At 51.7% G+C, this 26,607-nt stretch overlaps 1 protein-coding gene across 3 annotated transcripts in view; it reads right to left on the reverse strand.

Annotated features, from left to right (window-relative positions):
- Positions 1-24,153, reverse strand: part of LOC138287471 (aldo-keto reductase family 1 member C1-like) — a 194,990-nt gene extending 170,837 nt beyond the window's left edge. For all 3 annotated transcript variants that reach the window (XM_069227913.1, XM_069227911.1, XM_069227912.1), the window contains exon 1: positions 23,843-24,153. The gene's annotated coding sequence lies outside the window, so the exon portion shown is untranslated. The remainder of the gene's footprint in view (positions 1-23,842) is intronic.
- Positions 24,154-26,607: the final 2,454 nt, after the last annotated feature.

Here is a 26,607-nt window from a genome sequence, read left to right on the forward strand (position 1 = left end):
AATTGTGAGGTTTGCAAAGGATTCTGGGTAACAGAACCTGGTCAGAGCCCCACAATTCACCCCATCTTGGATTCCCCTAGGTCTCTAGTTTTAAAAAATGCACAGGTTTGGTAGGTTTCCCTAGGTGCCGGCTGAGCTAGAGGCCAAAATCTACAGGAAGGTACTTTGCAAAAAACACCTCTGTTTTCTTTAAAAAAATGTGATGTGTCCACGTTGCGTTTTGGGGCATATCCTGTCACGGGCGCTAGGCCTACCCACACAAGTGAGGTATCATTTTTATCGGGAGACTTGGAGGAACGCTGGGTGGAAGGAAATTTGTGGCTCCTCTCAGATTCCAGAACTTTCTGTCACCGAAATGTGAGGAAAACGTGTTTTTTTAGCCAAATTTTGAGGTTTGCAAAGGATTCTGGGTAACAGAACCTGGTCAGAGCCCCACAAGTCACCCCATCTTGGATTCCCCTAGGTCTCTGTTTTTCAAAAATGCGCAGGTTTGGTAGGTTTCCCTAGGTGCCGGCTGAGCTAGAGGCCAAAATCTACAGGTAGGCACTTTGCAAAAAACACCTCTGTTTTCTTTAAAAAAATGTGATGTGTCCACGTTGCGTTTTGGGGCATTTCCTGTCACGGGCGCTAGGCCTACCCACACAAGTGAGGTATCATTTTTGTCGGGAGACTTGGGGGAACGCTGGGTGGAAGGAAATTTGTGGCTCCTCTCAGATTCCAGAACTTTCTGTCACCGAAATGTGAGGAAAACGTGTTTTTTTAGCCAGATTTTGAGGTTTGCAAAGGATTCTGGGTAACAGAACCTAGTCAGAGCCCCACAAGTCACCCCATCTTGGATTCCCCTAGGTCTCTAGTTTCAAAAAATGCACAGGTTTGGTAGGTTTCCCTCGGTGCCGGCTGAGCTAGAGGCCAAAATCTACAGGTAGGCACATTGTAAAAAACACCTCTGTTTTCTTTAAAAAAATGTGATGTGTCCACGTTGCGTTTTGGGGCATTTCCTGTCGCGGGCGCTAGGCCTACCCACACAAGTGAGGTATCATTTTTATCGGGAGACTTGGGGGAGCGCTGGCTGGAAGGAAATTTGTGGCTCCTCTGTAGGAAGTTGGCTCTGTATGTGCTATTTCAAAGTAAGAAATAGCATGCACAGAGTCCAAGGGTTCCCCTTAGAGGTAAGATAGTGGCAGAAAGAGATAATTCTAATGCTCTATTTTGTGGTAGTGTGGTCGAGCAGTAGGCTTATCAGAGGGTAGCATTAAGCATTTGTTGTACACACACAGGCAATAAATGAGGAACACACACTCAAAGACAATTCCAGGCCAATAGGTTTTTATATAGAAAAATATATTTTCTTAGTTTATTTTAAGAACCAACGGTTCAAGATTTACAAACAATACTTTAAGTGAAAGGTACTTCACTTAGGAACTTTAGGAACTTTGAATTAGCAAAATAGCATAAACAGTTTTCACACAAATGGCAATAAGCTATTTTAAAACTGGACACAGTGCAATTTTCAACAGTTCCTGGGGGAGGTAAGTGTTTGTTAGTTCTGCAGGTAGGTAAATCACCTAAAGGGTTCAAAGTTGGGTCCAAGGTAGCCCACCGTTGGGGGTTCAGAGCAACCCCAAAGTTACCACACCAGCAGCTCAGGGCCGGTCAGGTGCAGAGGTCAAAGTGGTGCCCAAAACACAGAGGCTTCAATGGAGAAGGGGGTGCCCTGGTTCCAGTCTGCCAGCAGGTAAGTACCCGCGTCTTCGGAGGGCAGACCAGGGGGGTTTTGTAGGGCACCGGGGGGACACAAGTCAGCACAAAAAGTACACCTTCAGCGGCACGGGGGCGGCCGGGTGCAGTGTGCAAACAGGCGTCGGGTTTGCAATGGAGTTCAATGGGAGACCAAGGGGTCTCTTCAGCGATGCAGGCAGGCAAGAGGGGGGCTCCTCGGGGTAGCCACCACCTGGGCAAGGGAGAAGGCCACCCTGGGGTCGCTCCTGCACTGGAGGTAGGATCCTTCAGGTCCTGGGGGCTGCGGGTGCAGTGTCCTTACCAGGCGTCGGGTCTTTAAAGCAGGCAGTCGCGGTCAGGGGGAGCCTCTGGATTCCCTCTGCAGGCGTCGCTGTGGGGCTCAGTGGGGTCAACTCTGGATACTCACGGGCTCGCAGTCGCCGGGGAGTCCTCCCTGTAGTGTTTGTTCTCCACAAGCCGAGCCGGGGGCGTCGGGTGCAGAGTGCAAAGTCTCACTCTTCCGGCGGGAAACGTGTATTCTTTCAAAGTTGCTTCTTTGTTGCAAAGATAATTCTTTCTTGGAGCAGAGCCGCTGTCCTAGGGAGTTCTTGGTTCTTTTAGATGCAGGGTAGTCCTCTGAGGCTTCAGAGGTCGCTGGACCCTGTGGAACGTGTCGCTGGAGCAGTTCTTGTGAAGTGGAGAGACAGGCCGGTAGAGCTGGGGCCAAAGCAGTTGGTGTCTCTGTCTTCTCTGCAGGTTTTTCAGCTCAGCAGTCCTTCTTCATCTTAGGTTGCAGGAATCTATCTTGCTTGGTTCTGGGAGCCCCTAAAAACTCAATTTAGGGGTGGGTTTAGGTCTGGGGGGTTAGTAGCCAATGGCTACTAGCCCTGAGGGTGGCTACACCCTCTTTGTGCCTCCTCCCTGAGGGGAGGGGGGCACATCCCTAATCCTATTGGGGGAATCCTCCATCTGCAAGATGGAGGATTTCTAAAAGTCAGAGTCACCTCAGCTCAGGACACCTTAGGGGCTGTTCTGACTGGCCAGTGACTCCTCCTTGTTTTTCTCATTATCTCCTCCGGCCTTGCCGCCAAAAGTGGGGCCGTGGCCGGAGGGGGCGGGCAACTCCACTAGCTGGAGTGCCCTGGGGTGCTGTAACAAAGGGGGTGAGCCTTTGAGGCTCACCGCCAGGTGTTACAGTTCCTGCAGGGGGAGGTGAGAAGCACCTCCACCCAGTACAGGCTTTGTTACTAGCCACAGAGTGACAAAGGCACTCTCCCCATGTGGCCAGCAACATGTCTGGTGTGTGGCAGGCGGCTAAAACTAGTCAGCACACACTAGTATTCGGTAAGGTTTCAGGGGGCATCTCTAAGATGCCCTCTGGGGTGTATTTTACAATAAAATGTACACTGGCATCAGTGTGCATTTATTGTGCTGAGAAGTTTGATACCAAACTTCACAGTTTTCAGTGTAGCCATTATGGTGCTGTGGAGTTCGTGCATGACAGACTCCCAGACCATATACTCTTATGGCTACCCGGCACTTACAATGTCTAAGGTTTTGCTTAGAAACTGTAGGGGCATAGTGCTCATGCACTTATGCCCTCACCTATGGTATAGTGCACCCTGCCTTAGGGCTGTAAGGCCTACTAGAGGGGTGACTTATCTATGCCATAGGCAGTGTGGGGTTGGCATGGCACCCTGAGGGGAGTGCCATGTCGACTTAGTCATTTTATCCCCACCAGCACACACAATCTGGCAAGCAGTGTGTCTGTGCTGAGTGAGGGGTCCCCAGGGTGGCATAAGACATGCTGCAGCCCTTAGAGACCTTCCCTGGCATAAGGGCCCTTGGTACTAGGGGTACCAGTTACAAGGGACTTATCTGGATGCCAGGGTGTGCCAATTGTGGAAACAAAAGTACAGGTTAGGGAAAGGACACTGGTGCTGGGGCCTGGTTAGCAGGCCTCAGCACACTTTCAAATCATAACTTGGCATCAGCAAAGGCAAAAAGTCAGGGGGTAACCATGCCAAGGAGGCATTTCCTTACACAACCCCCCCCCCCCACCAAACGAAAGAGGATGAGACTAACCTTTCCCAAGAGAGTCTTCATTTTCTAAGTGGAAGAACCTGGAAGGGCCATCTGCATTGGCATGGGCAGTCCCAGGTCTGTGTTCCACTATAAAGTCCATTCCCTGTAGGGAGATGGACCACCTCAACAGTTTTGGATTTTCACCTTTCATTTGCATTAGCCATTTGAGAGGTCTGTGGTGAGTCTGAACTACAAAGTGAGTACCAAAGAGGTATGGTCTCAGCTTCTTCAGGGACCAAACCACAGCAAAGGCCTCCCTCTCAATGGCACTCCAACGCTGCTCCCTGGGGAGTAACCTCCTGCTAATGAAAGCAACAGGCTGGTCAAGGCCATCATCATTTGTTTGGGACAAAACTGCCCCTATCCCATGTTCAGAGGCATCAGTCTGCACAATGAACTGCTTGGAGTAATCTGGAGCTTTGAGAACTGGTGCTGTGCACATAGCTTGTTTCAGGGTGTCAAAGGCCTGTTGGCATTCTACAGTCCAGTTCAGGTGGACCAGGTGATCCTGCCAGCTGGAGCTAAAGACAGCAATATTGTCAATATAAGCTGCACTAAAGGACTCCAAGCCAGCAAGGACTTGATTCACCAACCTTTGGAAGGTGGCAGGGGCATTCTTTAAACCAAAGGGCATAACAGTAAACTGATAATGCCCATCAGGTGTGGAGAATGCTGTCTTTTCTTTTGCTCCTGGTGCCATTTTGATTTGCCAGTACCCTGCTGTCAAGTCAAAGGTACTTAAGTATTTGGCAGCACCTAGTTTGTCTATCAATTCATCTGCCCTTGGAATGGGATGGGCATCTGTCTTGGTGACAGAATTAAGTCCTCTGTAGTCCACACAAAACCTCATCTCTCTCTTTCCATCTTTGGTGTGAGGTTTGGGGACTAAGACCACTGGGCTAGCCCAGGGGCTGTCAGAGTGCTCAATGACTCCCAATTCCAGCATCTTGTGGACTTCCACCTTGATGCTTTCCTTAACTTGGTCAGACTGTCTGAAAATTTAGTTTTTGACAGGCATGCTGTCTCCCGTGTCCACATCATGGGTACACAGGTGTGTCTGACCAGGGGTTAGGGAAAAGAGCTCAGCAAACTGTTGCAGGACTTTCCTACAGTCAGATTGCTGTTGGCCAGAGAGGGTGTCTGAATAGATCACTCCACCAACTGAGCCATCTTTTGGGTCTGTGGAGAGGAGATCAGGGAGAGGTTCACTCTCAGCTTCCTGGTCCTCATCTGTTACCATCAACAGATTAACATCTGCCCTGTCATGGAAGAGTTTGAGGCGGTTCACATGGATCACCCTTTTGGGGGTCCTGCTAGTGCCTAGGTCTACCAGGTAGGTGACCTGACTCTTCCTCTCTAGCACTGGGTAAGGGCCACTCCATCTGTCCTGAAGTGCCCTGGGAGCCACAAGCTCCAGAACCCATACTTTCTGCCCTGGCTGAAACTCAACCATAGCAGCCTTTTGGTCATACCACAACTTCTGGAGTTGTTGGCCGGCCTCAAGTTTTTTACTTGCCTTTTCCATATACTCTGCCATCCTTGAACGTAGGCCTAGTACATAGTCCACTATATTTTGTTTAGGCTCATGAAGAGGTCTCTCCCAGCCTTCTTTTAAAAGAGCTAGTGGTCCCCTTACAGGATGGCCAAACAGAAGTTCAAAGGGGGAAAACCCTACTCCCTTCTGAGGCACCTCTCTGTAGGCGAAAAGCAGACATGGCAAGAGGACATCCCATCTCCTTTTGAGTTTTTCAGGGAGCCCCATGATCATGCCTTTCAATGTCTTGTTAAATCTTTCTACAAGACCATTGGTTTGTGGATGGTATGGTGTGGTGAATTTATAAGTCACCCCACACTCATTCCACATGTGTTTCAGGTATGCTGACATGAAGTTGGTACCTCTGTCAGACACCACCTCCTTAGGAAATCCCATTCTGGTAACAATACCAATGAGTGCTTTGGCTATTTCAGGGGCAGTAGTCGACCTAAGGGGAATTGCTTCAGGGTATCTAGTAGCATGATCCACTACTACTAGTATGTATTGGTTCCCTGAGGCTGTGGGAGGTTCAAGTGGACCCACTATGTCCACACCCACTCTTTCAAAGGGGACCCCCACCACTGGAAGTGGAATGAGGGGGGCCTTTGGGTGTCCACCTGTCTTACCACTGGCTTGACAGGTGGCACAGGAGACACAAAACTCCTTGACCTTCTGGGACATGTTGGGCCAATAGAAGTGGGTGACTAATCTCTCCCATGTCTTGGTCTGTCCCAAATGCCCAGCAGGAGGAATATCATGAGCTAAGGTCAGAATGAACTTCCTAAACTCCTGAGGCACTACCACTCTCCTAGTGGCACCAGGTTTGGGATCTCTTGCCTCAGTGTAAAGGAGTTCATCTCCCCAATAGACTCTATGTGTTCCTGTTACTTTTCCTTTGGACTCTTCAGCAGCTTGCTGCCTAGGCCTTCAAGAGAGGGACAGGTTTCTTGCCCCTTACACAACTGCTCCCTTGAGGGTCCCCTTGGGCCTAGGAGCTCAACCTGATAAGGTTCTAACTCCATTGGCTCAGTTCCCTCAGAGGGCAGAACTTCTTCCTGGGAAGAGAGGTTCTCTTTTTCTTGTTGTGTTGAAACTGGTTCCCCAGTTTTCTTTCCTTTTCTCTTGGAGGGTTGAGCCCTTTTTCCAGGCTCCAACGCCACTTTTTCACCCTGAGCCTTGCACTGTGCCCTTGTCTTGACATACACCACTTCAGGGATACCCAGCATGGCTGCATGGGTTTTGAGTTCTACCTCAGCCCATGCAGAGCACTCCAGGTCATTTCCAAGCAAACAGTCTACAGGGATATTTGAGGAGACCACCACCTGTTTCAGGCCATTGACCCCTCCCCACTCTAAAGTTACCATAGCCATGGGATGTACTTTAGTCTGATTGTCAGCGTTGGTGACTGGATAAGTTTGTCCAGCCAGGTATTGACCAGGGGAAATCAGTTTCTCTGTCACCATGGTAACACTGGCATCTGTATCCCTCAGGCCTTCTACACTTTGCCCATTAATTAAGAGTTGCTGCCTGTATTTTTGCATATTAGGGGGCCAGGCAGCCAGTGTGGCTAAATCCACCCCACCCTCAGAGACTAGTGTAGCTTCAGTGTGAACCCTGATTTGCTCTGGGCACACTGTTGATCCCACTTGGAGACTGGCCATTCCAGTGTTAGCTGGAGTAGAGTTAGAAGTGGAACCTTTCTTGGGACAGGCCTTGTCTCCAGTTTGGTGTCCTTGCTGATTACAGCTACGACACCAGGCCTTTTTGGGATCAAAGTTTTTACCCTTGTACCCAAAATTGGATTGTGAAGAGGCTCTGGACCCTCCCTCCTGAGCAGGTTTTTGGGGCCCTATAGAAGACTCTTTACTTTTTCCCTTGGATGTCTCAACACTCTTCCCCTGGGGAGTCTTTGTGACCCCTTTCTTTTGGTCACCCCCTGTGGAAGTCTTGGTCACCCTAGTCTTGACCCAAGGGTCCGCCTTCTTTCCCAATTCTTGGGGAGAAATTGGTCCTAGGTCTACCAGATGCTGATGCAGTTTATCACTGAAACAATTACTTAACAGGTGTTCTTTCACAAATACATTGTACAGCCCATCATAATCATTTACACCACTGCCTTGAATCCAACCATCCAATATTTTTACTGAGTAGTCAACAAAATCAACCCAGGTCTGGCTCGAGGATTTTTGAGCCCTCCTGAACCTAATTCTATACTCCTCAGTGGAGAATCCAAAGCCCTCAATCAGGGTAGCCTTCATGAGGTCATAGGATTCTGCATCTTTTCCAGAGAGTGTGAGGAGTCAATCCCTACACTTTCCAGTGAACATTTCCCAAAGGAGAGCACCCCAGTGAGATCTGTTTACTTTTCTGGTTGCACAAGCCCTCTCAAAAGCTGTGAACCATTTGGTGATGTCATCACCATCTTCATATTTAGTTACAATCCCTTTTGGGATTTTCAACATGTCAGGAGAATCTCTGACCCTATTTATGTTGCTGCCACCATTGATGGGACCAAAACCCATCTCTTGTCTTTCCCTTTCTATGGCTAGGAGCTGTCTCTCTAAAGCCAATCTTTTGACCATACTGGCTAACAGGAGGTCATCTTCATTGAGGCTGCCCTCAATGCTTCCAGAGTTCCTGGACTCTCCTGTGAGAGAAGCAGCATCTCTGACTATCACATTTGGAGTCAGGGTTTGAGAGACCCTGGGCTCCCTATCTAGGACTGGAGGTGGGAAATCCTCCAGGTCACTAGGGTCCCCCTCTGTGAGGCCATCATCAGAGGGGTTGTTTTTAGCAAACTCTGCCAAAAGCTCCTGGAGCTGTACTTTGGTAGGGTTTGAACCAGTTTTAATCTTTTTGATTTTGCAGAGAGACCTTAACTCTGACATCCTAAAGTGCAGGTAAGGGGTGACGTTGAGTTCCATCACTATCTCTTCTGCATTAGACATTATGGGGGTCATTCTGACCTCGGCGGTAAAAGCCGCTTACCGCCGGTCAGAAGACCGCCACAATACCGCCGCGGCCGCGGTCAGCCACCACGGTCATTCTGACCCACAACTGCCAAACCTCCAAAAATCCGACCGCCATTGCAGTCCGCCACATCAGCGGCCCGCGATAAACTGGAGATGGCCAAACCTCCACCGCCACGCCAACAGAAATACGCCCATGCCATTACGATCCACAAATCCACGCGGCGGTCTTTCAAACGCGGTAGTCTATTGGCGGTACACACCGCCGCGGTCAAAATACCCACACCTTTACAAAACACTACCACATTGGACAATTTGAAATACACACACCTGATACACATACAAACAACACTCCCACACATCCAATACAATATAAAACACACACCCACATCACCCACAAACCCCTACGACCAAAAATCCGAGACGAAGGAGAGAGAGACACATCAGAGAATAGAGAGCCAGACACACAGAGGCACACTACAACATCACACACACCACATAGTAGCACAAAGCACCACACACCAACACACTCATCACCACATACACCACCCCACACCTCATCCACACCACCCCATGGCACCACAAAGACACCCACGCTTCACGGACCAAGAACTCAGGGTGATGGTGGAGGAAATCCTAAGAGTGGAACCCCAGCTCTTCGGCTCTCAGGTGCAGCACACCACCATAGCAAGGAAGGCGGAGCTATGGCAGCGGATCGTGGACAGGGTCAACGTGGTGGGACAGCATCCCAGAAATAGGGACGACATCCGCAAACGATGGAACGACCTACGGGGGAAGGTGCGCTCGATGGTGTCGCGACACAACATCGCGGTGCAGAAGACTGGCGGAGGACCCCCACCCACCCCACCAGAATTCACATCATGGGAGCAAGAAGTATTAAACATCCTGCATCCTGAGGGCCTCGCTGGAGTACACGGAGGAATGGACTCTGGTAAGTCCTATCTCATATACGTCATCCCCCCCACCCCACCAGCATGCCAACCCACACCCCCACCCTCACCCCCAACCCACCATCACACATCATCCCTGAGAATGTATCCCTAGCACAACCCACCCAACCCCTCACCAACCCTTGCATGCCACCACAAACATTGGACACCCATTACCTAAGCATGACCACTGCACATACCCATCCCCCCCACAAACCACCCTCACAACACCACCCACAAGGGAATGCCTGCACTGGGGGACAAGGGCACCCATAATTTGCACGCTTTTTCACACACAGAAACAATAACCATACTCTCTCACCCCATGCAGGACCCGAACGCCAACACACCGGTCAGGAGGGTCCTCAAATGTCCATCCCACCCCTGGAACAGGCCCCCAGTGAGGACAGCAGCTCTGGCGACCTGGAACCTGATGACCAGCCCGGACCATCGGGGACCTCTGGGCAGTGGGTTCCCCAAACACAGACACAGGCCACAGCAGACCCAAACCCCCCTGGGAACAACAGCACAGCTCCCACCCAGCGGGCCCATGCCTCTGTCTCTAGGACAGGTCAAGCAGCGGTGTGTCTGCCACTACAGGGCCCCCAGGCTAACCCAACACCCCAACAACAACAGGGACCTGGGGGCAGTGGTAGTGGGCACACCGTCCAGGGGACAGAGGCCCAGGCAAACAGGGCAACTCGGAGGGCTGCCGTGCGACAGGGGGTGGAGGAGAGGCCCAGGGAACCCACTCTCCAAGAGGCCCTCACTACCATCATGGGAGCATACCACCACTCCCAAGAGACGATGGTGACGGTACTGGCCAGGTTCACCGAGATACAGGCACAGCAGGAAGAACGCTACATGGGGTTCAGCAACCAACTCACCACCATCGCTACCGCCATGGGGAGCATGGTCCAGGCCCTCAACAGGATAGAAGACACGTTGCGGGACCATGTGGCACCACACAGGGCCACTGTCACTAGCCAGGAACAGCCTACCACCTCCGCCGGTGCTAGTGGACAGGAGGCCCACACACAACGACAGGCCACAAGAACCCCACCTCCTGCTGAAGAACAACCACCCCGCAAGAGGAGCCTAAGACCCAAAAAAAAACCAGAGTAGGATGCCAAGACCACCGCCAGCATGAGATACCCCCAGAAGTCATCCCACTGTCCCACATTGCCACCCTGTCCAAACTCAAACAGCCCCTGCTCCGTCCTTCCACAGGCATATGGACAATAGACCTGTCAGACTGAGAACTGGACTCTGCCATGGACATCACTCCACCCCCACCCATCACCGTCATCATATAATGTACCATTATCTGAGCACACAAAATAAAACAATTATTGCACACAAAACCGTTTGGAGTCATGCTGTATTCTCAAAAAATCGTACAACACATAACAGTTCACAATATGTGATGTCAGTTAGTGATGACAACATACCAATGTCAATACGCTGTAGTACATGGCCAAACCAAGCAGAAGTCGGGCTATGAGTCATTAAGCACTGAGAAGGGAAGGGAAAAAGAATATGTTATTTAAAAGAGCTGGGGGGAAATACATAAAGTTGAGATGCATGAGGCTCTAAGTAACTGGGAAATGGCGTGGCTGAATCTTACCTGTGTGCTACTGAAAATACTGTTGTATGACAGCTTCCCTGTTGTCTGTTTCCTCACCGTCGTCTTCCTCCTCTTCACTCTCCACAGGCTCCACGGCTTCTACGACACCACCATCTGGACCATCCTCCTGCAGGAAAGGCACCTGGCGTCGCAAAGCCAGGTTGTGAAGCATACAGCAGGCCACGATGATGTGGCACACCTTCTTTGGTGAGTACATTAGGGATCCACCTGTCATATGCAGGCACCTAAACCTGGCCTTCAGGAGGCCGAAGGTCCTTTCAATGACCCTCCTAGTACGCCCATGGGCCTCATTGTACCGTTCCTCTGCCCTGGTCCTGGGATTCCTCACTGGGGTCAATAGCCACGGCAGGTTGGGGTAACCAGAGTCACCAATTAGCCACACACGCTGTCTCTGTAGCTGTTCCATCACATAGGGGACGCTGCTATTACGCATAACATACGAGTCATGCACTGACCCAGGGAACTTGGCATTTACATGGGAGATGTACTGGTCTGCCAAACAGACAACCTGCACATTCATAGAATGGTAATTTTTCCGATTTCTGTACACCTGTTCATCGTCATTTGGGGGTACTAATGCCACATGGGTCCCATCAATGGCACCAATGATGTTGGGGATATGTCCAAGGGCATAGAAATCACCCTTCACTGTGGCCAAATCAGCCTCTTCTGGGAATATGATGTAGCTCCTCATGAGTTTCATCAGGGCAGACAACACTCTGGACAGAATCTTTGAAAACATAGGCTGAGACATTCCAGATGACATGGCCACTGTTGTCTGGAATGAGCCACTTGCAAAGAAATGGAGGACTGATAGAACCTGCACTAGAGGGGGAATCCCTGTGGGTTGGCGGATGGGTGACATCAGGTCTGGCTCCAGCTGGGCACACAGTTCATGTATAGTGGCTCGGTCAAGTCGGTATCGGAGTATTATATGGCGTTCTTCCATTGTCGACAGGTCAACCAGCGGCCGGTACACGGGAGGATTCCTCCTTCTCCTCGCAAGTCCCTGCGGACGGTGCCTAGGAAGGACAACATGGAGCACTGAGTCAATCAACTCACAGGTACGTACAAGACAGCTTGCACAGTACACGAAAATGTTTTGACTGCTATGTTTGTATGTGTGCAAATGCAAGGCCTAGGCCTGTGTGATGCAGTAGAATTTAAGCCATGTGGGCCCTTGAAATGGCAGCAGCCTGACCTCTAAACTGGGACAATGGGATGTGAGGTCAATGCGCTGGCGTGGCACACCGTGGCGGTAGGCGGTCGAAGACCGCTGTACGAAGTCGCATTGGTTAACATTGAACCCTATGGGATTCAGGAGCCAATGACGATGTGCGCCGGCGGTCGCGGTACGCACCGCCGCGGTACGCACCGCCGCGGGCGTGACCGCCATTTTCTATCTGATTAATCACTCGAGACCTGATCATCCACAGGAGAGGACCTATACTGCAAGTGCTGCTGTGAACTCGGTCTGGAAGTGACAATGGCTGCTGCGACTGGGGAAAGGGCCCCTGCCTTCACGTCTGAAGAGTTGGAGAAACTCGTGGACGGGGTCCTCCCCCAGTATGCGCTACTCTACGGTCCTCCAGACCAACAGGTGAGTACACTGAGTGCACATTGAATGGGTAATGCCTGTGTGGAGTGGGGTGGCTGTCAGTTGGTGGGGTGGGGAGAAAATGAGGAATGCAACGCACGAATGATGAGAGTATGGGCCACATGGCAAGGGTGGGGAGGGGGGGCATGTACTCCAAACATGCAGAAATGTGACGTTTTCTCTTTCCCACCCTGTACATGTCAAACAGGTGAGCGCCCATCAGAAAATCGATATTTGGCGTGCCATCGCCAAGGAAGTCCGGGCCCTGGGGGTCTACACCAGACAGGGCACCCACTGTCGGAAGAGGTGGGAGGACATCCGCCGCGGAACCCGAAAGACCGCCGAGTCACTGCTGGGGATGGCCTCCCGACCTAGGAGGGGTGCCAGTCGTACCCTGACCCCCCTGATGTCCCGGATCCTGGCGGTGGCCTACCCTGATTTGAATGGGCGCTTGAGGACATCACAGCAGACACAAGGGGGTGAGTATCAGCACATTCTCCTATCTATACGCGCAGTGGAGGCGTCTGGGTGGGGGAGGAGGGCTGTGGGTGACAGTAGGCCAGGGCGCTTTCTGTAGTGTAGTCCCCTCTCTTAGACATGGCCCTGTGCCCCCGCCCACCACCTCTGTAGGGTGCCAAGTGCAGCTATCCATGGTCCAACATCACCCATGAGCGCGTCTGTTGTCCCTAGACCTGTTGGCCTAGTCAGAAGTACAGAGTAGTGTACCCCAAGTTCGCGGCTTAGTGCATGAGGCACCTGTGTCTGTCCTCTCCGCCAAGGCTATTGACAAGGCATGCACTCAACTTTGTTTTCTTTCTCCCCCCACCCTTATTCTTTGTTTCTTGTGCATTAGCATCATCAGGCGGAGGAGAATTGGCGTCGGAGCACGAGGGAGCTGCAGGTCACCAGGCCCCGGTGGGCACTGACACAGACACCGAGGGCACCAGTGATCCGGAGGGCGAGGGGAGCACCACAACGGGGGCCGGTGGAGACACCAGCGACACGGACACGTCCTCGTTTGGGAGCTCCCTAGCGGGGGCGGCAACATCTGTGCCCCCAGCAACAACAGGTACAGCCGCCACCCAGCGCACCAGCACCGCCCTCTCAGCAGCCCCTCAGTCTTCGCTCCGTGCCCGTTCGCCCAGGAAGGCGCGCGTCTCCTTCGCCCCAGGCACCTCAGCCCCTGCCTCTGTTACCCCTGCTGCCCTCAGTGCGGAGCTCATTGACCTCGTGAGGACGCTCATTGTTGGGCAGACTACCCTTTTGAATGCCATCCAGGGGGTGCAAAGGGAGGTGCAACAGAGCAATGCCTACCTGGAGGGCATTCATTCGGGTCAGGCTGCCCATCAACGAGCTTTCACTTCTCTGGCCTCAGCACTGACGGCAGCCATTGTCCCTGTCTCCAGTCTCCCTCTTCTAACTGCCTCCAGCCTTTCTCTGTCTCCTGTTCCTCAGCCTATCCCATCCACACCATCTGACCAGCCTGCACACACCTCAACACCCAAGGCCAGCTCATCCAAAAATAAGCACCACAGAACACACAAGCATTCACCCAAGCAACACCCAGTTGCAGACATACCAACAGTCACTGCCACCTCTGTGTCCCCCTCCTCCTCGTCTCCCTCCTCCCTCCCTGTGACGTCTACACTCACACCTGCATGCACACCAACATCAGCCAGTTCTTCCATCACCAGCACACCCTCCACTACAGTCCTCACACGTGCAGTCACCACCCCCACTGCCATGTACACGTCCCCTGTGTGCTCTCCCACTGTGTCTGTCACCCCCTCTTCCAAGACACATAAACGCAGGCAGACACCCAAACAACAGCCAACCACCTCACGACAGCCTACGTCTCAGTCACCTGCACCCAAGGACAGCACACCTGACTCTCCTACAACCACATCCTCTTCCTCCACTTCTATCTCCACTACTCCTACCCTTTACCCTGGTCCAAAGAAATATTACCTCACAAATGTTGACCTCTTTCCCTCCCCTGACCCACCCCCTCCATCTGGGAAAAGTCCCAAAGGCACCTCAGCCACCACCAGCCCAGCTTCCAAGGTACAAGTGGTGCATGGAATATGGAGTCCACCCTTTGGCGGCAGTGACACTTCACTGAGCAGCAAGGGGACTGGCAGCCCCCCCCCAGGCAAGAGGACCCGGAAAGTGAAGGGCCGCCGTGAGCAGACTGAGACGGCTGCCCCCAAGGAGGTGACTCAGGCCACTTCACCTGCCACAACAGCCAGGGGAGGCAAGGGCCCGAGAGCCCCATCTAAGGAGCGGAAGGGCAGCAGGGCGGAGAGGCCAGCCAGCAGGAGCGCGGAGCAGGAGGGCCCCACACGCCCCATCCCGGCTGCAAGGGACGACACCAAAGGGCCCAGGACTCCGTCTCCGAAGGGGCCTGACACTGCACGTTCGGAGGGCGAGTGAGCAGGTTGTCCAGGCCAGGTCTGACTCCCTACACTGACTGGAAGAGCACCGCTGAACAGGGCCCCGCCATGCAGAAGAGCACCGCTGAAGAGGTCCCCGCCGTGAAGACAAGCACCGCTGAAGAGGGCCCGCCGTGAAGACAAGCACCGCTGAACAGGGCCCCGCCGTGCAGAAGAGCACCGCTGAAGAGGGCCCCGCCGTGAAGACAAGCACCGCTGAACAGGGCCCCGCCGTGCAGAAGAGCACCGCTGAAAAGGGCCCCGCCGTGAAGACAAGCACCGCTGAAGAGGGCCCCGCCGTGAAGACAAGCACCGCTGAACAGGGCCCCGCCGTGCAGAAGAGCACCGCTGAAGAGGGCCCCGCCGTGACGACAAGCACCGCTGAACAGGGCCCCGCCGTGCAGAAGAGCACCGCTGAACAGGGCCCCGCCGTGAAGACAAGCACCGCTGAAGAGGGCCCCGCCGTGAAGACAAGCACCGCTGAACAGGGCCCCGCCGTGCAGAAGAGCACCGCTGAACAGGGCCCCACCGTGAAGATAAGCACCGCTGAAGAGGGCCCCGCCGTGAAGACAAGCACCGCTGAACAGGGCCCCGCCGTGCAGAAGAGCACCGCTGAAGAGGGCCCCGCCGTGCAGAAGATCACTGCTGAAGAGGGCCCCGCCGTGAAGACAAGCACCGCTGAACAGGGCCCCGCCGTGAAGACAAGCACCGCTGAACAGGGCCCCGCCGTGCAGAAGAGCACCGCTGAACAGGGCCCCGCCGTGAAGACAAGCACCGCTGAAGAGGGCCCCGCCGTGAAGACAAGCACCGCTGAACAGGGCCCCGCCGTGCAGAAGAGCACCGCTGAAGAGGGCCCCGCCGTGACGACAAGCACCGCTGAACAGGGCCCCGCCGTGCAGAAGAGCACCGCTGAACAGGGCCCCGCCGTGAAGACAAGCACCGCTGAAGAGGGCCCCGCCGTGAAGACAAGCACCGCTGAACAGGGCCCCGCCGTGCAGAAGAGCACCGCTGAACAGGGCCCCGCCGTGAAGATAAGCACCGCTGAAGAGGGCCCCGCCGTGAAGACAAGCACCGCTGAACAGGGCCCCGCCGTGCAGAAGAGCACCGCTGAAGAGGGCCCCGCCGTGCAGAAGATCACTGCTGAAGAGGGCCCCGCCGTGAAGACAAGCACCGCTGAACAGGGCCCCGCCGTGAAGACAAGCACCGCTGAACAGGGCCCCGCCGTGCAGAAGAGCACCGCTGAACAGGGCCCCGCCGTGAAGACAAGCACCGCTGAAGAGGGCCCCGCCGTGAAGACAAGCACCGCTGAACAGGGCCCCGCCGTGCAGAAGAGCACCGCTGAAGAGGGCCCCGCTGTGACGACAAGCACCGCTGAACAGGGCCCCGCCGTGCAGAAGAGCACCGCTGAACAGGGCCCCGCCGTGAAGACAAGCACCGCTGAAGAGGGCCCCGCCGTGAAGACAAGCACCGCTGAACAGGGCCCCGCCGTGCAGAAGAGCACCGCTGAAGAGGGCCCCGCCGTGCAGAAGAGCACCGCTGAAGAGGGCCCCGCCGTGAAGACAAGCACCGCTGAACAGGGCCCCGCCGTGAAGACAAGCACCGCTGAACAGGGCCCCGCTGTGCAGAAGAGCACCGCTGAAGAGGGCCCCGCCGTGCAGAAGAGCACCGCTGAAGAGGGCCCCGCCGTGAAGACAAGCACCGCTGAACAGGGCCCCGCCGTGAAGACAAGCACCGCTGAACAGGGCCCCGCCGTGCAGAAGAGCACCGCTGAAGAGGGCCCCGCCGTCTCAAGCACCGCTCCGCTGGGCCCTTCCTGTCAAGCACCGCTCCGCTGGGCCCCGCCGTCTCAAGCACCGCTCCGCTGGGCCTTTCCTGTCAAGCACTGCTCCGCTGGGCCCCGCCGTCTCAAGCACCGCTCCGCTGGGCCCCGCCGTCTCAAGCACCGCTCCGCTGGGCCCTTCCTGTCAAGCACCGCTCCGCTGGGCCTTTCCTGTCAAGGACCGCTCCGCTGGGCCCCGCCGTCTCAAGCACCGCTCCGCTGGGCCTTTCCTGTCAAGCACCGCTCCGCTGGGCCCCGCCGTCTCAAGCACCGCTCCGCTGGGCCCCGCCGTCTCAAGCACCGCTCCGCTGGGCCCTTCCTGTCAGGCACTGTTCAGGGTTCACTGTGCCCACCATGCATCCTCCTTGTCCAGTGGGGACATTTATCCACCTGATGGACTGTGGCTTTGCACTCCCCAGGATGGCAAAGTGGGCAAGCCACCCACTGTAGAGACTTGAGAGACTGTGGCTTTGCACTCCCCAGGATGGCACAGTGGCCATGGTGGGCCCCTCGTGGATCTGGCGTTGTGGACTCATGTGGCTGTGGTGCCCCCCCCTTCCCTTCCCCCTGAGGTGCCTGTAGTTTTGTCACCAGATGCCCCTGCAGTGTTCACTCCAAAGGACTCAGGTCTCCTGTGTGGGCTTTGCCCTTGTTTCGCTACACTTTGGCCCACGGACATGATGGATTCGTAAGATGTGCAGGACTACTTGCTTCAGTTATCCACTGCTGTGTAAATAATTTGTTTATCAGAAGAACGTTTTGATGGATGATAATACTTTTCTGAGACTATTTTGTTCATAAATATTTATTCGCAATTTGGTTATGTGATTGTATTTTTTACGGGTGTTTGGGTGGTGTCACTGTGACTTGTTGCTCTGCATTGGTGTGTACATCTTGGGGGGGGGGGTCGCATATGTGTGTGCCCGTAACCTTTCCTCCTCCTCCCCTCCCGTGTGTCGTAGGTGCAGTACTCACCGTTGACGTCTGCGGCGGAGTTCGTACTCGTGGTAGATGAGCAGGTAGACGAGAGCAGGTATGATGTTCAATTCGGGTTCCATGCTGTCCTCCGTCCTCGTGGAGTGCGTAGAGGTGAGCGTTTTCCCGTTCGTAGTCTGTTTCCGCCGTGTTTTTATCGGCGGTGCTCCCGCCCCGGAAAAGGTGGCGGATTGGTGAGTTGTGATAGGGTGGGCGGTACATTGTCTGCCGCCTGCCTGTTGGCGGTGACCGCCGCGCTGTTTGTTTGTCCCGCCGTGGCGGTCGGAGTGTTAAGTTGGCGGTCTCTGTTGGCGGTTCCCGCCAGGGTCAGAATTCCATTTTTCCGAACGCCAGCCTGTTGGCGGCTTGGCCGCCGCTTTATCACCGACCGCCAGGGTCAGAATCACCCCCTATGTTTCTAAAAGTTGGAATACTTTTTAAGAATCTAAAACTATCTCTAGAACTTAATTCAAACTTTTACAAAACTTTTAAACTCTAAAAGAAATGCTGACAGGGACTAACACAAGGCCCTAGCAGAACTTTTAAACATTTAGAAAAATAGCTCTAATTTCAAAAATCTGTTTCTAATGACAATTTTTGGAATTTAGTCGTGTGATCAGGTATTGGCTGAGTAGTCCAGCAAATGCAAAGTCTTGTACCCCACCGCTGATCCACCAATGTAGGAAGTTGGCTCTGTATGTACTATTACAAAGTAAGCAATAGCATGCACAGAGTCCAAGGGTTCCCCTTAGAGGTAAGATAGTGGCAAAAAGAGATAATTCTAATGCTCTATTTTGTGGTAGTGTGGTCGAGCGGTAGGCTTATCAGAGGGTAGTGTTAAGCATTTGTTGTACACACACAGGCAATAAATGAGGAACACACACTCAAAGCCAATTCCAGGCCAATAGGTTTTTATATAGAAAAATATCTTTTCTTAGTTTATTTTAAGAACCACAGGTTCAAGATTTACAAACAATACTTTAATTTAAAAGTACTTCACTTAGGAACTTTAGGAACTTTGAATTAGCAAAATAGCATAAACAGTTTTCACACAAATGGCAATAAGCTATTTTAAAACTGGACACTGCAATTTTCAACAGTTCCTGGGAGAGGTAAGTGTTTGTTAGTTTTGCAGGTAAGTAAATCACGTACAGGGTTCAAAGTTGGGTCCAAGGTAGCCCACCGTTGGGGGTTCAGAGCAACCCCAAAGTTACCACATCAGCAGCTCAGAGCCGGTCAGGTGCAGAGGTCAAAGTGGTGCCCAAAACGCATAGGCTTCAATGGAGAAGGGGGTGCCCCGGTTCCAGTCTGCCAGCAGGTAAGTACCCGCGTCTTCGGAGGGCAGACCAGGGGGGTTTTGTAGGGCACCGAGAAGGGACATAAGTCAGCACAAAAAGTACACCTTCAGCGGCACGTGGGCAGCTGGGTGCAGTGTGCAAACAGGCGTTGGGTTTGCAATGGAGTTCAATGGGAGACCAAGGGGTCTGTTCAGCGATGCAGGCAGGCAAGGGGGGGCTCCTCGGGGTAGCCACCACCTGAACAAGGGAGAGGGCCACCTGGGGGTCACTCCTGCACTGGAGGTCGGATCCTTCAGGTCCTGGGGGCTGCGGGTGCAGTGTCCTTACCAGGCGTCAGGTCTTTGAAGCAGGCAGTCGCGGTCAGGGGGAGCCTCTGGATTCCCTCTGCAGGCGTCGCTGTAGGGGCTCAGGGGGGTCAACTCTGGCTACTCACGGGCTCGCAGTCGCCGGGGAGTCCTCCCTGTAGTGTTTGTTCTCCACAAGTCGAGCCGGGGGCGTCGGGTGCAGAGTGCAAAGTCTCACGCTTCCGGCGGGAAACGTGTATTTTTTCAAAGTTGCTTCTTTGTTGCAAAGATGCTTCTTTCTTGGAGCAGAGCCACTGTCCTCGGGAGTTCTTGGTCCTTTTAGATGCAGGGTAGTCCTCTGAGGCTTCAGAGGTCGCTGGACCCTGTGGAACGGGTCGCTGGAGCAGTTCTTGTGAAGTGGGGAGACAGGCCGGTAGAGCTGGGGCCAAAGCAGTTGGTGTCTCCGTCTTCTCTGCAGGTTTTTCAGCTCAGCAGTCCTTCTTCGTCTTAGATTGCAGGAATCTATCTTGCTTGGTTCTGGGAGCCCCTAAATACTCAATTTAGGGGTGGGTTTAGGTCTGGGGGGTTAGTAGCCAATGGTACTAGCCCTGAGGGTGGCTACACCCTCTTTGTGCCTCCTCCCTGAGGGGAGAGGGGCACATCCCTAATCCTATTAGGGGAATCCTCCATCTGCAAGATGGAGGATTTCTAAAAGTCAGAGTCACCTCCGCTCAGGACACCTTAGGGGCTGTTCTGACTGGCCAGTGACTCCTCCTTGTTTTTCTCATTATCTCCTCCGGCCTTGCCGCCAAAAGTGGGGCCGTGGCCGGAGGGGGCGGGCAACTCCACTAGCTGGAGTGCCCTGGGGTGCTGTAACAAAGGGGGTGAGCCTTTGAGGCTCACCGCCAGGTGTTACAGTTGCTGCAGGGGGAGGTGAGAAGCACCTCCACCCAGTACAGGCTTTGTTACTAGCCACAGAGTGACAAAGGCACTCTCCCCATGTGGCCAGCAACATGTCTGGTGTGTGGCAGGCGGCTAAAACTAGTCAGCCCACACTGGTAGTCGGTATGGTTTCAGGGGGCATCTCTAAGATGCCCTCTGGGGTGTATTTTACAATAAAATGTACACTGGCATCAGTGTGCATTTATTGTGCTGAGAAGTTTGATACCAAACTTCACAGTTTTCAGTGTAGCCATTATGGTGCTGTGGAGTTCGTGCATGACAGACTCCCAGACCATATACTCTTATGGCTACCCTGCACTTACAATGTCTAAGGTTTTGCTTGGACACTGTAGGGGCATAGCGCTCATGCACTTATGCCCTCACCTATGGTATAGTGCACCCTGCCTTAGGGTTGTAAGGCATACTAGAAGGGTGACTTATCTATGCCATAGGCAGTGTGAGGTTGGCATGGCACCCTGAGGGGAGTGCCATGTCGACTTAGTCATTTTATCCCCACCAGCACACACAATCTGGCAAGCAGTGTGTCTGTGCTGAGTGAGGGGTCCTCAGGGTGGCATAAGACATGCTGCAGCCCTTAGAGACCTTCCCTGGCATCAGGGCCCTTGGTATCAGGGGTACCAGTTACAAGGGACTTATCTGGATGCCAGGGTGTGCCAATTGTAGAAACAAAGGTACAGGTTAGGGAAAGAACACTGGTGCTGGGGCCTGGTTAGCGGGCCTCAGCACACTTTCAAATCATAACTTGGCATCAGCAAAGGCAAAAAGTCAGGGGGTAACCATGCTGAGGAGGCATTTCCTTACATCCTCTCTGATGCCAGAACTTTCTGTCACCAAAATTTTAGGAAAACGTGTTTTTTTGTTAAATTTTGAGGTTTGCAAAGGATTCTGGGTAACAGAACCTGGTCAGAGCCCCACAAGTCACCCCGTCTTGGATTCCCCTAGGTCTCTAGTTTTCAAAAATGCAGAGGTTTGGTAGGTTTCCCTAGGTGCCGGCTGAGCTAGAGGCCAAAATCTACAGGTAGGCACTTTGCAAAAAACACCTCTGTTTTCTTTAAAAAAAATGTGATGTGTCCACGTTGCGTTTTGGGGCGTTTCCTGTTGCGGGCGCTAGGCCTACCCACACAAGTGAGGTATCATTTTTATCGGGAGACTTGGGGGAACATAGATTAGCAAAACAAGTGTTATTGCCCCTTGTCTTTCTCTACATTTTTTCCTTCCAAATATAAGAGAGTGTGTAAAAAAGACATCTATTTGAGAAATGCCCTGTAATCCACATGCTAGTATGGTCACCCCGAATTCAGAGATGTGCAAATAACCACTGCTCCTCAACACCTTATCTTGTGCCCATTTTGGAAATACAAAGGTTTTCAAGATAGCTATTTTTCACTCATTATATTTCAGCAAATGAATTGCTGTATACCCGGTATAGAATGAAAACGCACTGCAGGGTGCAGCTCATTTATTGGCTCTGGGTACCTAGGGTTCTTGATGAACCTACAAGCCCTATATATCCCCGCAACCAGAGGAGTCCAGCAGCCGTAACGGTATATTGCTTTCGAAAATCTGACATTGCAGGAAAAAGTTACAGAGTAAAACGTAGAGAAAAATTGATGTTTTTTTACCTCAATTTTAATATTTTTCTTTTTCAGTTGTTATTTTCTGTAGGAAGCCCTTGTAAGATCTACACAAATGACCCCTTGCTGAATTCAGAATTTTGTCTACTTTTCAGAAATGTTTAGGTTTCTGGGATCCAGCATTGGTTTCACGCCCATTTCTGTCACTGACTGGAAGGAGGCTGAAAGCACAAAAAATTGTAAAAATGGGGTATGTCCCAGTAAAATGCCAAATTTGTGTTGAAAAGTTGGGTTTTCTGATTCAAGTCTGCCTCTTCCTGAAAGCTGGGAAGCTGGTGCTTTTAGCACCACAAACCCTTTGTTGATGCCATTTTCAGGGGAAAAACCACAAGCCTTCATCTGCAGCCACTTTTTCCCATTTAAAAAAAAAACACGAAATTTTCACTGTATTTTGGCTAATTTCTTGGCCTCCTTCAGGGGAACCCACAAAGTCTGGGTACCTCTAGAATCGATAGGATGTTGGAAAAAAAGGACGCAAATTTGGCTTGGCTAGCTTATGTGGACAAAAAGTTATGAGGGCCTAAGCGCGAACTGCCCCAAATAGCCAAAAAAAGGCCTGGCACAGGAGGGGGAAAAGGCCTGGCAGCGAAGGGGTTAAGTAGTTGTTGCAGTAACTTTATATCTATGCAGAAAAGATGGGGCCGTGGAATCCTATTTTTGATTCTGGGCTTGATTGACACTAATCCTTCATGCATAATCTGTATGAGAAAACTCTCCATTTTACTCTTTATCTCCCTTTGGCCTTTGCCCACTTACTGCCATTATCTTCTCTCACATATCCCAAACCTCTGCTGTATAAGGTGATTTCTTTATAATAACGTGCCACCATAGCTGCTCAGCCCTCCCATGCACCATTCCTTCATTTTCTCCCAGCTTTCTAGAATTCCCCTTTGCATGCTAAAAACAAAAAGTGCACCTGGGTACATCTTATTTACGCTTGTAGCTTCACTATGCAATTTTGCAAATGCTCCAATGGTGGTAATTAATTCTTCTATATTCCATCTCTCCTTCCCGCATAGGCACGGGCAGAAGCAACAGCAGTAACCAGAGAACGGTAGATGCTGACCTCCCCTCCCCCGGGGATCTTAGCCAACATGCACTGTAACTGGCTATGACTCGCAGCTGTCTGTCCTTTCATGACCCCCTCCTGATCAGCAGTGGAGAGGATTGCTGGTGCAGGAGACTTCAGGTTCCTTCGGCTCCAGAAGACTAACTGTCTCAGCAGAGCTCAGAACACTAACTATAGCGCCTCAAAGCCACGCCGACTTTTGAACTTTTTACGCAAGACCAGACTTTGAGTGAAAATCACTTTCCAGTAATCGCGACAGGTGCTCTGTACAATAAGCCTTGAGAACGTACGAGAGTAAACAGAGTTGACATATTGCACTGAAAACTGCTGGTCAGCTGTAACTGAGCAGATATATCACTCATTATTGTAGCCTCTGAAACAGGAAACTGTTGGATTTGAGAGTTTGTGGCCCAAAGTTTCAAACAGTAGGTTATCAACCTATTTGACCTTAGCTGGCTAGGTAAGTAGTGTCAGGCATCGTATACAAAAATGAAAGTCGTGACATCTGGCAAAAAGTGAGGAGAAAGCCAGGAAGATTCCCATATGGATAAACGGGAGGAAAGCCTCTACAGACAGACATGCAAATGGGGAGTCCTTAAGGAAAGATGGTGCGTGAGAGAGATGGACGACATGCAAAACACATTTCCATCCTTTATTTTATCATTTCTAAGGAGCTGTGACCCCCTAAACAATCTACTCACGCGTGCGGCCCGCTGCACCATTTTATGGGCGGGATGATTCGGAGCTGTCATTTACCCTGAAAGTTGACAGTGTACACAGATGTCAGAAAAGGTGCCTTTAACCTTTTCAGCTGTCCTTGCAGCACACATCTAGCACACAAACTATGGTGAAGATGAGTCACTTACCTGCTGTTGGCACACCAGGGGGTTCCGTCTCTTTCTCTTGGACCCGTGTGAAAGCCTCAAATGAAGAACTGTCCACTGTGAGGAGCGACCAGCCAGGACTGGTGGAAGGAGGCAGGAGAGGGAGGCTCTGCTTCTTCAAGACCCGCCCCTTTCCACAGACGCTGCCACTGCAGCCACGTTCCTAGCAGGCATAGCTGGAAACAAGTTCCTCCCGCCTGCATGACTGGTTTAGGCTTTCATGCTAAGTGAGTTTACGCCTGGGGACCCACGCATGTCACACAGCATGGGTCTTGCAACAGTCGTGGCCAGAGTGCTCCCTGCCCCCTCTGGTCAGTGCACTGTTAATATAACAAACCATACTGTGTTCCTGTACCGAGTTCCTGAAATGTAAATATCTATCATACTTGGCACAATACGTTTTACAATAAAAGCATAAACAAACATAATTAAAATGTGCCTTTAACCACGAAGAGGAAGTATCACCAAAGTTTCATATTAAGCGACGTTACGGATGACAGGGTTTTGTTGTGAAAGTCTGTTCTCAGTCACGAGGAGCCCAAACCTCAGGACTGTTATCCATCCTTCTTGGGCGAGCTTCCAGTGATGCCAGCCAAGGCTCCAGGACCTGGAGGGGGGCATCTCTAGGGGATCAGGACTCACTCCAGCAGAGGCCAACAGCAGGGCTCAGACAGGTCACGTTGCAGCTGGTCAGTTGGAGGGAGGCCTCCGTAGCTCATACAGGACGTCGGCCAACTGACCTTTGGAGTTTTATGCGGTTCCTACTTAGATAATAGGACTGCATGTTCAGGACGGCAGAGTGTGGGAGACTGAGTCTATCCACACCATTAGTAACTGTTGGCCTAACTCCTGGTTAACTCACAGTACCTCACCTGAACCCCCAATCTCAGTGGGGTAAAAGGTGATTATAGCAACCTGACATGACACTCTGACTCCCCAGGGAAGCCGTGGAAACAGATATTAACCCCATCCCCCATTTCTCCATGCGAAGACCAATTTGCAATTAAATCATTTAAAGGAAGTAAATTCATTCAAAATAAGGCCAGAAAGCGACGAAGAGCATGGTCCACGTTCCAAAACAAATACTTCTGGGCCACTTTCAGCCCCCTGTACCTGGTTAACACCTGTAACCTATTTTGTCTCTCACAATATATAAAGTATCTCTGCTGACAGTAGTAGTAATGCTTTTTTAGCAAAGATTTAAATCCTGAATGGGAAAGAGAGGTCATAATCTCTTCCAGTAGGTCTAAATTTCTCAATGCCAGGACAAAATCTCGTGAAAAACAAGTATTTCCCAGGCTCTGACTCAAAGATCTCACAGTTCATGAGGCTTCACATGGATTCCTTATCACTATTCTTCAATTAAAAGCGTCACCGAACCGCCCTGGCCATGCTTTGTACAAAGGAGAATATCAGTCCGAATTCCAGCCTGATTGCTGGTATAGGAACAAACGGAATTAAAACCACAAATCTTACGTAGAATTTGACCCTCCATTTGTTCTAGAAAGCCCCATCTATCCTGATTAACAGACTCTGTAGCATACAATAAAGTCGGGGGACTTTCCCCTTAAAGACAGAGAGCAAGAGCATAAAATGCAGTCGCCCCGTTGCCTTATAAAAGGTGTGTATACCATGTGCATGTGAGGATGCCTTTTTTGAGTAATTATCGATATGGGCCACATCCCGTACTGTACCTGAAACCACTTTCCCTAAATAGGTCGGCCAACTGACCCTTGGAGTTTGTATGCTGTTCCTACTTAGATAATAGGATTGCAAGTTTAGGACAGCAGAGTGTGGGAGACAGAGTCCATCCACACCATTAGTAACTGTCAGCCTAACTACTGGTTAGCTCACAGTATCTCACCTGAACCCTCAAACCCAGTGGGGTAAAAGGTGATTATGGCAACCTGAACATTACACTACACTCCCTAGGGAAGCCGTGGAAACAGACCTTTCGCGTTGTTACTCATGCGTGCCAAGGCAAGAAACAAAAGATGCAAGCTATGTTTTCAATAAAAAAAATTAAGCATTCGCAATCTTGCAAATAAAGAGTGAGCTGTGATAATTAGGAATATGAAACAAAGCAAAGTAATTTGCATTACAAACATGGTAAAAGAATCCAACCATGGTGTATGTAGTTTTAGATGTTATAGAGGTTCCTACCTAACCCTATATCTACGCTTACCGCATGGCGGGTGTACCCTTCTGCTTGGCCCAAACTAAGGGATTAGCCCCTGGAGACAGTGTCAGGAGTCGGCCTGCCAAGCTGCATGTCACACAGCATGGGTCTCGCAACAGTCGTGGCCAGAGTGCTCTCTGCCCCCTCTGGTCAGTGCACTGTTTATATAACAAACCATACTGTGTTGGAAGTACAGTTCCGATGCAATGCGGTGTCTAGATGTTAGAAGCTGTCTCCTGAACGGGCAACACAAACTAGCATATTCTGTACAGTGTTCTTTACCCTTGGACAGAAAGCACAGGTTATATGTTGTGCAAAGGCTAACTAAACAATCGGCTTGTTCCTCACTATCGTAGAATAAAAGCAAGCTGATAAAAATATGTAAAAATCATCGCTAAAAGGAGCTTTACTAAAATGAATAAAATATAAGCTGTAAAACAAAGCTAAAACAGGAGAGCAACTAGGGTCCTAGAGGTCCTCACAACAGAGTCGGTCTGGGTTGCCAGGGGAAAGGCAGGCAGACCCAGTTTTCATTTTTCAGACGCAGAGCAGTCCTTCTTCTGAATCT

Source organism: Pleurodeles waltl, chromosome 4_1 (assembly GCF_031143425.1).
Source record: "Pleurodeles waltl isolate 20211129_DDA chromosome 4_1, aPleWal1.hap1.20221129, whole genome shotgun sequence".
NCBI lineage: Eukaryota > Metazoa > Chordata > Amphibia > Caudata > Salamandridae > Pleurodeles > Pleurodeles waltl.